Here is a 16,866-nt window from a genome sequence, read left to right as displayed (position 1 = left end):
AATATCAAGCAGTCTTACATTTATGCAATCAGATTCTCAGGAATAAAGAAAGAGAAAATAGGGCAGAAAAACACTTGAAGAAATAATGGCCTACAATTTTCCAAATTTGATGAAAACTATTGACTTATAAATCTAAGAACCTTGACAAAGCCCAAGCAGAATAAATAAATAGTATATCATAGTCAAACTGCTGGAAACCAAAGAAAAAGAAGAAATATTTAAAGCTGCTAAAGGGAGGAGGACTATCATCAGACAAAATGAAAATCTGAGCACAAAGGAAAGACAATCTGGAAAAGGCAGGAAAAAAATATTCTCAGTCTGGATTTCTTTAGCAATAGAAAATATCCTTCAAAACAAGGGTGAAATGAAAACATTTTGGGATAAAGCAAGTAGATAAATGGTTCTTGGCAAATCTGTATTATCATAAATTGCTAGAAGTTCTTTAGCTAAAGAGAAATGACATGAGCTAATAACTTGCATCTCTGGGAAGAAATGAAGAACAACAGAAATAGTGAAATTTCTCTAAAGGACAACTCAATTGCTTAAAGTGAAATGAAAACCTGTATTGTGGATTTAATAACATACATAGTTTAAAAATATATGCTGTCAATAGCATGAAAGATGAGAGGAAATAAATGAATGTATAATGCTGTAAGGTTCTCACACTTTATGTGAGGTGGTATATTAATTCTATACTATAAGGCAGTTTGTGGGAAAATAAAATTAAAGTACAAATTTATTTTGGTGCAAAATAATTTTGAAATCTGTGCATAGTTTTTTTCTTTTTTAAAAAGAATCATTTACTTAATTTTAATATTATTTTTATTATTTTTTAATTTGCTATAGGGCCTGTGCACTCACCAGAGAGAGAAAGTAGGAAAACAAGCTACCAGGTCCAGGACTCAAACCACAGTTGGCCATGTGGGAGTCCAGCACCTTAGCTACCACATCACCTGTTGGCCCCATAGTTTATTCAAAATATGAATTTTCATGAACTTTCAGATGACCCCCATATGTTATAAGTGGTAAGTTAAGGATGCATATTCTAATTCCTAGAGTAACCACTAAACAAACAAAAAAAAATGCAAAGAGTTAAACCTAAAAACCCAAAAGAGAAATTAAAATGGAACATAAAAGCAATCAGCTAAACACAGTGATATAACTCTCTATTATACTGGGTAAAAGCATGTGACCAGAAATGTTCCAGACTATCACCAATGATACTCAACATCAGTCAGTACATTATTCCTGTGAAGTATCATTATTAAAAGAATATTTTACTATCATTCTGTTCCTTCTCAGTAATTACTGACATACCAAATAACGAGAAGAAATCTAACCTAGCTCATGACTTCAATGGGGCTTTCAGATCACAATCTTATGGTTCCTAAGAAAATGAGATATTTTCTATTCACAGCACACTCTCTCCAACTCCTCGCCTCTCCTAAATCCTGGTTTCCCCCATGGACTTCATTTGTCTTGCAGCTCTTTCAAGTAGAGCCTGCTCGTTCTTCAAAATCCCATATACCTGGGTCCCAAGATAATGGTCCTGCTTCACTCTCTGAAGTTCCTCTAAGACCATTACTCTTTCAAATTATTATAGAATACTTCTTTTGAAATTCACACCAGTTAGCTATGCTTAACTCTCTTCATCCCTGTCACTAATGATGGCCTAGCACACACTGATCCAAAATGTGAGTATTTGGCTCCCTCTTCACACTTAGCCTCATCACGCTGGCAAAGTCAGTGTTCACATGAGTCACTCTAATGTTTAGCCTCATAGTTCCCAAACCCTTTAAACATCAATGACTTTGCTATTTTCTCAAATTTATTATAGCCTGAAACTACAGCAACTTTGATATATCTTGTCTCCTAATTCCCTCCTTATCTGACAATTTCCTTCTAGATATCACTTCTTTCCCATTAACTGAGCTCATTCTCAAGGTCCACCATATTGTGCCTCATCCCCTTTTCTTTTCACCATGTTTCTCCTAGAACATCTTAGTATGGTTCAAATTTCCCCTCCAAAACTTGTATAATGGCCACAGTAAAAGCATTTAGTTGTAACCATGAGAGTGGATTCCTTATAGCAGGACAAGTTTGACTTCTTTCTGCCTCTCTTTCATGTACTCTCTTGCCCTTCCACCTTCCACTGTGAGGATGCAGCAAGAAGACCCTCACCAGATGCTGGCTCCCTGATGTTAGACTTCTCAGCCTCTAGAATTGGGAGGAAAAAAAAATTTCATTTTTTAAAAGGATTATTTTCTTAACTTTATTTATTTATTATTTATTTTAATTTGACCAGAGACGGACAGAGAGAGAGGGAGAGGGAGAGGGAGAGAGAAAGCAAGCTGCTCCATCCTGGACTTGAACTGTGGTCAGCCATGTGGGAGTCTAGCACCCTTAACCACCACGCCACCTGCTGGCCCCAAAATTTCCATTCTTAATAGATAACACAGACTGTGGTATTCTGTAATAACAGCAAAGACATCACCTTCTACGACCTGGCACAGCCAACCCTGTCCTTCGTTGTGCAGAAATGAAGCTACAGAGAAGTGCTGGAGAAAATTGCACAACCATGCAAGTTAAGGCTAATAGACTTATGCTCAGCCTTCACACGGCTGAGTCTCACTTATCTCCCTGCTTCTGATCTCACCTTCCTTCCACACTTTCTGGGCCCCTGAGAGTTATAGAAAGTTTTAGATAGGAAGAGGAAGATTGATTTCAAGTAAGAGGCATTTTTTATGTAAATATTTCTAGTAAACTGCCTAACATGATCTCTGAAGAAAGGCACCTGAAAATCAAAATCTCCAGTAACTTACCTATGATTTCCTTTCTCATTACAAATAAGTATTTGCTTTAATACCTGGTTCTAAACCCTTAATTTTGAAATTTTTTCCCCTTTCTTTCTAAGTTTGCTATAGGGTGCCCAAGCATGCTGGAGAGAAACCGAGACAGTGTGGGGTGGGATGGTGAGAATTCACGCCACAGGAGGGATGGCTACACCACAATCCCTTCTCCTCTTTTCTCCTTTTGGGATTTGGAACCCACACGCACATGTATCCTGCAAGACTTTTGAGTCACCAGGTTCAGGGCTTGAACCACACAGTTGGCCACCCTAACCTCCACAAGACTTTTAAGTCACCAGGTCCAGGACTTGAACCACACAGTTGGCCACCCTAACCTCCACACCACCTGGTGCCCCTGAATTGTTTTTATTAAAGAAAACCTTCATATTATGTAAGTCTCAGGACCCACAAAACCTGATCTAACCTTTATGATTGTTAACACAAAGTGCTCTTTCTGGAGTGCAAATCTGATTGTACTGCTTCTCTACCTAAAGCATCCCGTCTCCTGGAGGTTATAAAGGGTCCCTGCATCACTAAAAGGTATCATAAGTTCACCCTATAGATCGTCGTAGAGAACTAGGATATAAGCTGATTCTCGTGATTAGTGTTCAACTTTCTCTCTTAAGCTACAAACCAAATATTTTTTAATTTATACCAGATTTTTAATTATTATTCATACATTCAATTGCTATATATCATTTAGATTGTAAAGAGATTATAGCAAGCACAATATACACCTCAGTCCAGCCCAGCTGAGAATACTATACACATCCTTGTCAACAGATAATAAACCGTATCTGTGTCCCCCAAGTGTTTTACCTATTTTTCCCCAATTTCCTTTCCTATGCTCTTCCCCTCCCACACTCTCTTTCCACTTTGTCTCTAGTGTCCGTTACAATTTTTAATGTTTTTATGTTCTGCAGTCTCTACCATAGAGTGCAGACAGTCAGTATATGTTAAGTGGATACATATGTCTCCATTTCATAGCCTGACTTGCTTCGCTCAGCAACAAATCTTTCATATTCATCCACTTTCTATCAAATTCCAGGGCCTTGTTTTTTATGGCTAAATAGTATTCCATGGAGTATATGTGCCACAATTTTTTGGTCCATTTATCTCTTTGTGGACATTTGGGTTGGTTCCATGTCTTAGCAATTGTGAATACTGCTGCAATGAATATAGTTGTGTGCGTGTTTTTCTGAGCATTCTCCTGTCCTTTGGGCAGATACCCAGGAGTGGAATTGCTAGATCATATGGTAGTTTTATATGAAGGTCTTTGGGAAACCTCCATATTGTTCTCCACAGTGGCTGGACCAATTTACATTCTCACCAACAGTATAGGAGTGTTCCCCTTTCACCATATCCCCTCCAGCTCTTATCATTATTTGTTTCTTTAATCTTTGCAATTCTGACTGGGGTTAGGTAGTATCTCATTGTGGACTTGAACTGTATCTCCCTTACAATGAGAGATGTTGAGCATTTCTTCCTTAGAGACTTGTTTATTTAGCTTATTTTCCCATCTTTTAATTGGGCTAATCATTTTCTTTCAGGTATGCCACTTGAGTTCCCTGTGTATTCTGATTCTCAGTCCCTTATGTGAGGCACAGTTAACAAAAATTCTCTCCTATTCCAAGGGTTGTCAATTCACACAAATGACAGTGTCCTTTGCTGTGCAGAAACTTCTTAATCTGACGTAATCCCGCCTGTCTACTTTGGGGATTATTGCCTGTGCTTTGGGGGTCTTGCTTAAGAAGTCTTTGCCTACCCCAATGTCTCCTAGAGTTTCCCCAGTGTTTTCCACCAGAGAAACACTGTTTTATAGTTTGCAGTCTTAAGTTTAGATCTTTGATCCACTTTGAGTTGATTTTTGTTAATGATGACAGATAGGAGTTCAGATTCATCTTTTTGCAGGTGGATGCCCAGTTTTTCCAGCACCATGTGCTAAAGATGTTTCCCTTTTCTCACTGGATTGACTGGTACCCTTTGTCAAAGATCAGTTGGCTGTATGTTTTGGGGTTTATTTCTGGGCAGTTTACTTTTTAACTTAACAGATCTCTTTGAAAATCCCAAAGGCAGGACTAGCAGTTGGCGTAATGGCTACATCGCTAGACTCCCATATGGTCAACCACAGTTTGAGTCCTGGACCCGGTGGCTTAAACTCACGTTGGATGAGTGTGCAGGGGGGGCCAAGATTCGGAGAGGACAATGGAGCAGAAGGGATTGTGGCATGGCCATCCCCCTTGGGGGGTTATTTCTTGCTTCCTGTCTCTCTGTCTCTCTCTTCCTCTCTGGCGAGTGCATGCACCCTATAGTAAAAATTGCTCCAAAAAAGAAGAAAAGAAAATCCCAAAGGCAATTCAAATTCAACATGCCCCAAATTGAAAGAATTATCTCTTCTTGCTCCAAACTATTGAGACTCTTAAATTCTGTCTTGAAAATGTTATTACCTGCTCAGTCGTGGAGTGGTAATGCATCACCCAAGCAATGCTGGATCCATACAGAATACTGCAGGTTTGGCTCCATGTTCAACCTGTACACTCAGCAAATGCAGATTCATGATCCTGGCTGGCTGGGAAGCCTTGGGGTGGATCATGGCATGAGACTCCATTGAAGGTGCTTGTCATTGTCTGCTTAATCTCTGATTCTTGCTCTCATGAAAAAAAAAATAAACTTAAAAAAAAAAAAAAACTTAAAAAAAATACCACTATGTTTTTCTACACACGTGATCAACTCTATAGATTCTCTTCTCCTAAATCCAACAGCCAACCTGATAGCATATTCTATCTATTGACTCTCCAAAATGAGTCCTCTTCTTCACTCCCCTCTGCCAGGCTTTAGTTTACTGTTTCCCAAAGTAAGGTACATCTATCACTGGTGTAAGCAAGATGACTAGAAGTGGCACATGGGGGGTCAGGAGGTGGTATAGTGGTTAAGGCACTGGACTCTCACATAGCTGACTGCAGTTCAAGTCCGGGACCTGGAGACTTAAAAATCACCCCAGGTGCATGTGCATGCACCCAAAATCCCAGGAGAAGAATGAAGAAGGAATTGCAGCATGGCTAAACCCCCTAGGGGATAATTTCTCATTGTTTCTCTCCAGCAAGTGCATATGCCCAATAGCAAAAAACTAAAAACAAACAAAACAAATGAACAAAAAAAAAATTAAAAAAAAAAAAGCGGGGGGACCAGCAGTTGGCACAATGGCTGTGTTGCTGGACTCCCATGTAGTTGACCCTGGTTCAAGTCCTGGACGTGGTGGTTTAAACTCACGCCGGGCGCGTGTGCGTGCGTGCCCAAGATCCAGAGACAAGAATGGAGGAGAAGGGATTGCAGCGTGGTCATCCCCCTGGGGGGTGATTTCTTGCTTTCTATCTCTCTGTCTCTCTCTGTCTTTCTGGTGAGTGCACACGCCCTATAGCAAAAACCTCTCCAAAAACAACAAAAAAGTGATACATGAATGTGTCTTTTTAAAAGTAGAGATGTGTATATTTTAATGTGTACTAAGAAAGCTACAACTATCAATATCATAGCTTATAATTTCATTGATGAGTTTTGTTTTCGCTAGAGGGTGCATGTGCTCACTGGAGAGAAAGACAGAGAAGAGGCACTGGTGAGAAAGCATCTCCTATGGGGCATGGTCATGCAATGATCCCTAATTCTCCCATTTTCTCTCCTGAGACTGGGCATGCACACACACACACACACCTGGTGTGTTTTTCAAGCTGCTTGGTCTAGAACTCAAACTGAGTAGTTATCCATGTGTGATCTAGTAGTCTTAGCCAGTAGGCCATGGGCTGGTCCACTGATAAAGTTGTTTTGTTTTGTTTTAATGAGTGTATTTAAGAGGAGAGTTGATTTAAAGAAAAATGTTAAGTTAATGATGTGAGTGGCATGTGGATATCAAAAAATCTAAAAATGGTCTAAGAATGCCTGAATGTTGGGAACTCTGTCCTGGCCCACACATTCACATCTCACAGAAGGACTGCTCCAACTGCCTCCTCCTGCTCTCCCTGCCAACAATCTCTCCCACTCTATACTCTCCTCCATTGTAGCTGCCAGATTAATCTTTCTAGAAAACAGTCATTATATGCTCTAAAATCTTTGTAGCCTCCTTACAACAAATAAAATATACAACCACTTGGAATACCAAGTCTATGTTCCCAATACACTATGTACTAAAAACACCAGATCCCTGTACAATGGCATGCCTTAGAACAGACTTTACCACTGGCAGAAATGTTCCCTTTTCTCTTGCCATGGTTGTGCATGTCCCCAAGCTCATGTGCTGGAAACCCCCAGTGTGGGGAGGTGGGGCCTAATTGAGAGGTGACTAGGTCAAGAGCCCTCATGGATCAATTTCTTTATCATAGAAGTATGTGAGTTACTCTAAGAATGGGCTGTTACAAAAGCACGTCCTGTCTTTCCTTGCTCTTGTGCTCTCTCGCTTTTTCGCCTTCTGCCATGGGATGATGCAGTTAAGAAAAACCCTTCTCAGATGCCAACATGCTTGGGGGTTTCTCAGCCCCCAGATCTGTAAGCCAAATAGATTTCTTTTCTTATAAATTACTGACCCTGTGGTATTCTGTTACAGCAGCATAAGCAGACCAAGACACATCTCATTAGCAAATTCTACTCAATCATTTCAACCCACTTCAAGAGTCAACCTCCTTTAGGAAGCCTTCATTACCTCCCTTCTTCACAGCCTTCTGTGTTCCCATTCTCTGCATAACTTCAGTATTATACGTTTTGTCTAAGTGTGTGGTTTACCAACCAACATATGAAGTAATCTTGTTCATTTCCTTTAAATAATTAATTTTATTTATTATAATAATTATTATTGTTACTATAGTGCATATGTGCTCACGAGAGAGAGAGAGAGAGAGAGAGAAAGTGAGAAAGCAAGCTGCCAGGTCCAGGGCTTGAACCACAGTTGGCCATGTGGAAGTCCAGAGCTTCAATCACCATGCCATCTGCTGGCTCCATCTTATTCATTTTTGTATTGGAAAGTGCATATTAAATGTAGTATAAATAAGAATAACTATGAATGAATAAAATTCTATCTTAAATATATTAATGAAAATACATATGAATGGATGAGTAAAAAAGAATATAGGGAATTGAGTTCTCCTTTATCACTGGTTAAGAGGAAAATAAAAAAGAAAAAGATGTGGAAAAAAGAAAAAGGAGAGAGGAAAGAGCAAAAACAAAAGAAAGCTCAATAAGAGAGGGAAGGGGCCAGCAGATGGCATAGCAGTTACATTGCTAGACTCCCATATGGCAGACAATGGCTTGAGTCTTGTACCCAGTGGGGGACGACCACACCACAAGCCTTTTCCTCTATACTCCTCTCGGGAATTTGGGTACACGCGCATGTGCCTGGTGTGTTTTTGAGTTTTCCAGGGCCGGGACTTGAATCATGGAGTCAGCCATGTGGGATTCAGTGTCTTAACTACCACGCCACCTGCTGGCCTTTACTGCTGCAGATTTTTACAAGACCATGCTAACTGAATTGCAGGAGGGCAGGAACGCAAGAGGAGGACAGGAATGCAAGAGGAGGACCAATTATGAAGCAACTGTTGCAGTCCAGGTGTGACAGCGACTCAAACCATTTCTCTAATTCCCGATTTACTACTTTTTTTTCTGAGAGAATGTTAATTACAGCCACATATTCTCAGGAGATTTTGCTCTGAGAACCTTGCCTAAATATAAGTCAATTCTCTTTACAACAAAAGTGTCATCACCATGGAATTTTACATATCAAAAAAAGATTTCTGAATACAAACCAGCAGTCTATTTACCCCAAAGAGAAGTCAAACTGGGTAAGCTGGTGGTGATATGGTGGTTAAGGAGGCTGGATCACACATAGTCAACTGTGCAGTTTGAGTCCCAAACCTGGCAGCTTGAGAAACACACCAGGTACATGTGTATGTGTGCCCAAAACCCCAAGAACAGAAGATAAGGGAGGGCAGAGGCCAGCCCCTCTGGGCAGTGCTTTCTCACTTTTTCTCTCTGTCTCTCCAGAGAGCACATGTACCTTATAGCAAAACTAGAAACAAACAGACACAAAAGTCAAAACAATTCCCAACATCACAATACAAGCTGAATCTTGAGCACACCTCAGAGGTTTTTCTTAACCAGCATACAACACAGAGAGATAAACATATTGGCAGCAATAGAAAACAAGGCTAGGAAACAATGAAAGCGCTCAGATTACCAGTTAGTTCAGTGCCACATAAGAGATGGTGCCCTCTGTTGGGTCACTTGTTGGGAGGCAAAGGAGCTGGTTTCCAACATAAAGTCACTGATGAGCAACACTCCATAACCAGAATGGTCAACTGCTTCACTAATAAATCCAAAAGCCACGCTCTCTCCCTTGCCTCCAAAATTTGGCACAAGCTCCCTCCCCATCTGGACTATTCTTCTCCTAGTCTTCTCTTGGTTAACTTCTACTCTTTAAGTCTCGGCTCTAATATGATTTCTTTCTTGACCTTTCCAGACATCTCTGAGAATAAAAGGGGCTTACTTTCATCTTGACCTGACATTTAGTCCTCTGCAGGCCCTTAGATCAAGGTTCTAGAAGGCAGGGACCATGCCCAGCTGATGACTGTATTCCTAGCTCGAAGTATCATGCCTTCCCATGCTCGAAGTATAGAAAGCTCCCAATCAAACTGCGTAACTGAATGAATGAACAAACATGACCTTCTATCTAAAGTCACTGCCATCACCAAGATCATTCCCCATTTTCTACTTATATGCCCCAGAACAACAAAACGATATATATGTCAGCAATGTAAGATTATTCTTTGGAAAGACCACCAACCCCTGGACAGAGGGTTGGGTTTCCAAAATGAAAAGGGTTGGCAAATAACTGGCCGATGGAATTGGCAGGAATATTACCAGAGGAGCCAAATGAAATGGGTCTTACTAAAAAGATTCCTCATTCCAACACTTCTTTGCCCTAATGGTCAGTTAGTTCTACGACAGGAATATCTCTGTAGCTGTTTTTATTTATATTAAAGGACAACTGAATCGAACTGCAATTTAGGATAAATTCATAGTATGTTCCAATTTTAATGAAACAGAGACAATGACCATACTAGTTAGCACATGCTGGTCCATATTCTGAGAGCTTTATATGCTACTGAATCTTCCAGCAACCCTGTGAGATAGGTATTACTATTATCTCTAATCAATAAATGGGGAAACAGGCATAGAGTGGGTAAGTAACCTGCCCAAGATATATACCTACTAACTGGCAGAGGCAGGGTAATCTTCTCAAGTTGTGTAAGTAAGGACAGTAACAACTGACTTCATGACACACTGGGCTAAGCTCTTGACACGTTTTTACCATTCAGCCCTTCCCTTGGGTAAGGAAGAGAAGCTTAAAGTGCCCTTGAAGCATCAGCCTTCATCCAGGGACTTGGAGAAAGCCAGCAAGAAAGGGAATTGTACTGAGGCACTCAAAGAGCCAGCACTGGAAGAAAATCTTGAGATGCTGACATTGAACTGCAGGCTCTACCCTGAGATGACATTCCCTCCTACGCAGCTCCAGGGATGGGTCAGCAATGTCCATCTGCCCACCCTAGGGGAGAGTTCAAAGCTGAAGCATGCAAAGCATGACATAAATATGAAGTGTGGAAAACACATTCCTTCTGAACAGCTCCATATCAAATTCCCTGCATCCCTCATTGGCAACGTTATCAGAAGCATCCTTCAACTCAGCCGATTGGAGAGGGAATACGAAAAAGGCTGAAAAATGTGACCAATCAGAGGAGTTATTTTTGTGAGAAAGAACAAAAATGTCACCAAAAAGGGTCAGCAGATAACCCTATTGGGCTGAAAATAACTTCCCGGCTGGCAGACCAGTCAGGGGACAGGCGGAGGGCAAGAGACGTAATGCAAAGCACCAAGGGAGCTCCGCTGCGTGAGGCTGCTGGGGATGAGGAAGCTGGCCTAATTTGGGAACATGAGCCCAGCAGCATTTCTTGGATTCCTGTGAGAGAATCTGGCTAACTCTCAGTTCTGTGTCCTCAGAGGAGCACTGAAGGGACAGGGGGAAGCAAGGGGAACAGCTGTGACTCAAGCCGTTCTCTGGACAACTGGGCAAATACAGGAGAGCCAGTGAGAACTTACTTCCACTCCAATAGGATTCCAGGAGAACAAACTCAAAGTCTCTCTGCTCTCTCCAAAAGCTTATTCTTTACGGGGAGGTCTGCTTATCTACTTGCTAGTAGGTAGGAGAGGTTACATAACAGTTAAGCACCTAGCTACAGTCAGAAAATCTTAAATAGAATCAGAGATTAGTTAGGACCAGCCCCATGGCTTGATGGTTTAGGGAGCTGGATCCCATACCTACTGTGCTCTGGCCTTCACTGGGCTCCTTATTATGTGAGAAAAAAGTCACTCTGAACCAGTCCCATTGCCTAGAGGTTAATGGAGAAAAATCCCACATGGCCAAGTGCAATTCAAATCCCAACCCCAGCAACTTGAAAAACATGCCAAGTGCATGTGCATGTGCATGTGTGCCCCAAATCCAAACACGGTGGAGAAATGGAGATGAAATTGAGGTGTGACCATGTACTATTGGAGGTTGTTTTCTCTCACTCCACCCAGGAATGGCTTTCACCCTTTGGCAATTAAAAATGAAATTAAAGAAAAAAAAAAAAAGAGGGCCAGCATGTGGCATGGTGATTAGGGTACTTGACTCTCACATGGCCAACTGTGGTTTGAGTCCCGAACCTGCCGGTTTGCTTTCTCACTTTTCAAATTCCCTGTCTGTCTCTCTCTTTCTCTGGTCAGCACATTTACCTCATAGGAAATTTAAATAATAATAACAATAAATTAAATAATTCTGGAAGAAGTAAGGAGAGAGGAGGAAGGGAGGAAGGAGGAGGAGATGGAGGAAGAGGGAGGAAGAAAAGGAAGGAGGAGGAAGGAGAAGGAGGAAGGGGTGAGAAGGAAGGAGGATAAGGAAGGAGAGAGGGAAGAAGAGGGAGAGGGAGGAGGAGAGGAGGGGAGAGGGGAGGAGGAGGAGAAGGAGGAGGAGGAGAAGGAGAAGAAAAAGATCACTGCTGTTTGATTCAAGTCCTAGAGTTGCGTTTCTGCTGCGTGTAGCCAAATTCCATCCTAACAAATACAAAAAGATACCTGAAAGTCGATCCATTCTAAAAGAGCAGGAGTTTAAAACTGGAAATAGGAGCCAGGCAGATGAAATGTGAAGAATCCGAGCTCCATCACCATGATGGATGCCAGCCCAGCATCCCCACTGTGTCAGAATTTCCGATTTTAAAGACAAGGCCCAAATATTGATTTTCATATGAAGTTTCCCAATTTATAATTGTTAGTAACCAAATTAAAAAACATTTTATCTCTGTATGGATCTGGCAAAACATAACTGCAGGCCATCTTCAGCCTGAAGGTCGCCAGTCTTTGTCCTTAATAAAGAGCGTAAAGACAGAATAAACAGAACACTAAAGTTCTAGAGAAATAATAACGGTCAGCCACATGCTGAGCACATGTGTGTCAGACTGTGTTAAAGGCTTCACGTGTACTATCTCATGTTTTCCTTCTAATCACCTTAGGAAGTATGGACATTATTATTCCTATTTTACCAATAAAGAAACTGAGGCTTAGTGGGGTTAAGAAATTTGCTTAGTCGTAGAGCTAATGTGTGACAGAGCCATGACTGCAGCCCAGGCTGGAGCCTTTCGAGGCTCTGGAGATACCTGGAAGAAGTACAAGTTGAAGAGAGTTCACACAGACAACTTAGTCAGGTATCCTGGAACTCGGGGCGTGTCATTGTAACGAATGCCCACTGCAACTGGAAAGCACAGAAACTCTGCCCAGGTCACTACTGGCCAGCCCAGGGATGAGTGAGCAGCAGCCTTGAAGAGCCTTCCAAATAAATTCTAAGAGCGATTTCAGTTTACATCTTCTCTTTGCTGTCCTTTAATAACAGCAAAAGCGCTGTCCAAGTACTCATTTACCCACTCGTTTATAGAATGAACGAATGTTTGTACAGTACAATTTCAGTTCATGGGAGTGCTTTAAAATGCATATCTCACATAATCCCTTCATCGACCTGGTAGTACTGTTACAGCCATGTGAAACAGAGGATTAGGGAGATTACTGGACTTGGTCAAGATCCAGGCAATTAGCAGTGTCCAGGCTCAATCCCCGCACTCCTCGGATGCCAAGCCCTGTGTTTTCTCTACTTCCTTCATCAGAACTCCCAGCTCCACCATCTCGCTTTAAAAGTCACCCTTCGTTTGAATTCCTACTTAACTCGAAAGTAACTCCAGTATGTCTGACAGCTCCCAGGTACCATATTTAAGTTTTCATGGATATCTTCACCCTAGAATATAGTCAGCCAGAGGACAAAAATAAATATATCAAGTAATACACTCAGCATTGGAATGTAAATGGGCACACACACAAGTCTTAGGATCTAATTTTAGAAAGAAACGACCAGAAAGTCCCACACAGCACAGTGAGCATCTGGCCCGTGGGAGGCTGCCCACACTGCTTTCAACCTCAGTTAACCCAGGAAGAGAAGGAATCCTGACTGGCATTTTGCTCTCAGAGGTACCAATTGGGCAAGGAACAGAATGACTTCTCATGTTCTCCCAGGAAAATGCTAAAGCTTGGAGTTTAAAAAAAAAAAAAAAGGTAAATGGCTCTGGGGAAATAAGCAGGTTTTCTTGAAAGACAACCCCTGAAAGGTCCAGCATGCTCCGTGAAAGCGGAGTTACGTGTTCATGGGACTGACTGGCCTGCGAGCCACTGGAAGGCAATATTGTCCAGACCCTGGCCTAGCAGTTGATTTGGTGTGGGGGGGGTCACATAAGGCGTCAAGGCCTGATCAATCATTTCTAGACATCCTGGCCTATCCTAGGCTTACTCATTTAACCACTACAATTGGCTATCACCTCCTTCACAATGATGTGTATTTTTAGTTAGTCTTTCTGGCTGCCAATGATCACCAGAATGCAAGTTCCATTGTGGTAAGAAATCTTGTCTCATTTGTTCACTGCAGTGTGACAATCTCCCCCCTCCCAAGTAGTACCTGGCACAGTAAGTTTCAATATTTGTTCAATAAACAAATGAATGGATAGTCTGGAGTGTCCCAGACCCACGTGGAACAGTATAAAGTGGCCAAGATCAAGAAAGAGCTTCTCTCAACGTTATTTGCGTCATTTTCTCTGTAAGGACATATACTACTGTAGTTGTATTCAGTATCTCCCTGCGATCTAGGGTTGGATCTGGTCCATCTTGTTGCACTGTCTTCCTACACTATCCCAGCATCTCCCTCAACTATGCCTCCTATGCTCCACTATCCACCCACCCCTATCCTGTAAGACTCCTACTCAGTTACTAATAGCCTCACCACATGGTGTACTCCACCCACCTCACCCTCTGCGGTGGCAACTGCACATCTCTTCTGTGCCCATCACTAGGATGGAGGACAATGGTAAGACAAAAGCCTCCCAGAAACTTCTGAGTGCTATTTTACAATGTATTGAGAATATCACTGAATACAATGTAATTAGAATACAACGTAACCAGGCTGGCTCAGTGGCCTGGTGGCTAAGGCACCCAATTCTGCATGGCCAACCACCTGGTTTGAGTCTTGGACCCAGTGGCTTGACAAACACGCTGGGCGTGAGTGCTGTGTGCCCAAAATCCCCATGAGAGAGAGATGGAGAAAGGATTGCAGTAAAAACCATTCCCTATCGAGCAAACACATTCTCCTCTCCCTCTCTCTTTGATAAGCACGAATGCTTGCCAGTCAAAAAAAAAAAAAAACGAAAGGAAGAAATGAAAAGAGAAAGAATACAATGTAGTAAGTATTATAATGAAATATGGAGGTCCCATGGCCAAAGTCAAAAACTTCAGGCCCAATCTAGTTCATATGGTGACTTAATTTTCAAAATCAATTGTCAACCTCTAAAAATTTGCTACTTTCACATAAAATCTTAGACTTTCTTTAAAAATTAGAAAATGTGGCAACACCGAGCTTGTATTCGCTACAGTACCAATCTGCTTCTGCTAAGTAGCGGTTGCCCCTTTCTTCTAGTTCCTGGTCCCACTACCCCAACCTACTTCTCGGTATCTCTTAGGCAATGAGGTCAAGGGTGAACTGCCAGCACTTCTATGTTGGTATAACTGTTACCAGCATAATGATTCTCTACCCTCACATTTCTACAGTGAGAAGATGAGAGCTAAACTGACAGGATCATGCAAACGCCTTAAAAATGGTGAATGTGCATCCTTTAAAAGTGAAGCATATTCCTACACATTTGCTATGTAAGAAAAAAAGTATCTGCATCATACTTTCTTTACATCATCAAATACTGCCCAGCCTGCTAAGCATTTGAGACTGTGTCTCCTCATCTGTTATAAACCAGGCATCAGCGAGTGTGACAATGGGATGGCAGGTCTCCTGCTATCTGGGAACTCACTGTCTCATAGGGCAGACAAACGTGGAGAAAGACAACTAGCATGCAGTGTGATGCCCCACAGGAGGACTTCAAAAAGCTCATGAAAAAAATGGAATAGGGAACCAGCAGTTAGAGTAATGGCTATGTCGCTGGACTCCCACGTAGTCGACCACCGTTCATATCCAGGACCCAGTGGTTTAAAACTCACGCCAGGCGTGTGTGCGTGCCTGCCCAAGATCCCGAGAGAAAAATGGAGGAAAAGGGATTGCGGCGTGACCATCCCCCCTGGGTGGTGATTTCTCGCTTTCTGTCTCTATGTCTGTCTGTCTGACGAGCGCACATGCCTTATAGCGAAAAAACCTCTCAAAAAAAAAAAAAAAGGAATAAAAGTCCAAGTTTAAGGCCAGCAGGTGGCATGGCAGTTAAAGTGCCAGACTCCCACATGACTGACCATGGTTCAATTCCCAGACCCAGAGGCTTGAAAATGACATCAGGCATGTGTGCTTATGTGCCCAAAATCCTGAGAGGAGAATGGAGGAGAAGGGACTGTGGTGTGGCCATCACCCCAGGGAATGAATTTTCACTTTTCCTCACTCGGTGTCTCTCTCCAGCAAGTGCATGCACCCTATAGCAAAAAGCTTTTATTAAATAAAAAAAAAAAAAAAAAGTCTTGAGTTTATTTTGGTACAATTTTTGAAACCCCTGCATTGGTTTTCTCATAATATCTACTTTCCATTAACTTTCTGAAAACCCCCTCTTGTAACAGGTACTATGGGGATTGAGAGGAAGGAGCCCTAAGTCAGCCTAGAGAAGTCAGGGAAGAGCTAAGAAAGAGGAAAAACCTGAGACCAGCTCTTTTTCTGCTTTTGTTTTTCCTGTAGGGCATGTGCATTCACCAGAAAGAGATGGGAGGTGAGGGGAACGAAAAAGCACCCTCCAAGGGAGAACAGCCACGTGCAATCCTTCTCCTCCAGTCTTCCTCTCAGGATTTGGGGCACATGTGCATATGCATCTGGCATGTTTTTCAAGCTACCAGGTCCAGGATTCAAACCAAAGTCAGCCACATAGGATCCAACCTTAACCATCACACCACCGGCTGGCTCCAAGATTGACTCTTGAATGGCAACGTTTTTTTAAAAAATGAATGGAGAAAGCTAAAAGGGGCTCTGAATGAACTACCAAAAATAGTGCCCACATAGTAAAAAAGTATTGGGCATCAGGACTACCCACCCTTCCTGAAGAAACTGGATAATTTCCCATAATTCCAGGCCACTCAGAAATGTTTCCAGGAAAATAAGGTCAGTGAATGATCCTTTTTCTGCCTGAAAAGTGTAGAAAGTGTAGGTCACCACTGAGAGCAAACATCCAGTTAGGTAACCTAACCTTACATCACCGCACTGGCATTTATTCAGCAGAAATCAAAACCTGGATTTCTACTTGATTTCAAAATTTCCTAGGCCACTGCTTCAGCAAACATAAAAAGTTCTTCATTATGAATATAAAGAAGTGCACAGAAACTAGTCTGACATCAAAGAAAAACCTTTCCCTTTCATTCCCTGCTAATAGGACGAATGCCG

General features: G+C 41.9%; 1 protein-coding gene across 1 annotated transcript in view; it reads right to left on the bottom strand.

Moving 5' to 3' along the window:
• The window catches only part of IFT43 (intraflagellar transport 43), a 103,865-nt gene that overhangs the window by 82,527 nt on the left and 4,472 nt on the right, over positions 1 to 16,866 (bottom strand). The window lies entirely within an intron of this gene.

The sequence above is a fragment of the Tupaia chinensis genome, unplaced genomic scaffold (assembly GCF_000334495.1).
Source record: "Tupaia chinensis unplaced genomic scaffold, TupChi_1.0 Scaffold000528_1, whole genome shotgun sequence".
Classification (NCBI taxonomy): domain Eukaryota; kingdom Metazoa; phylum Chordata; class Mammalia; order Scandentia; family Tupaiidae; genus Tupaia; species Tupaia belangeri.
The sequence above is the reverse complement of the archived record's forward strand: the minus strand, read 5'-3'. Positions and strand labels throughout refer to the sequence as shown.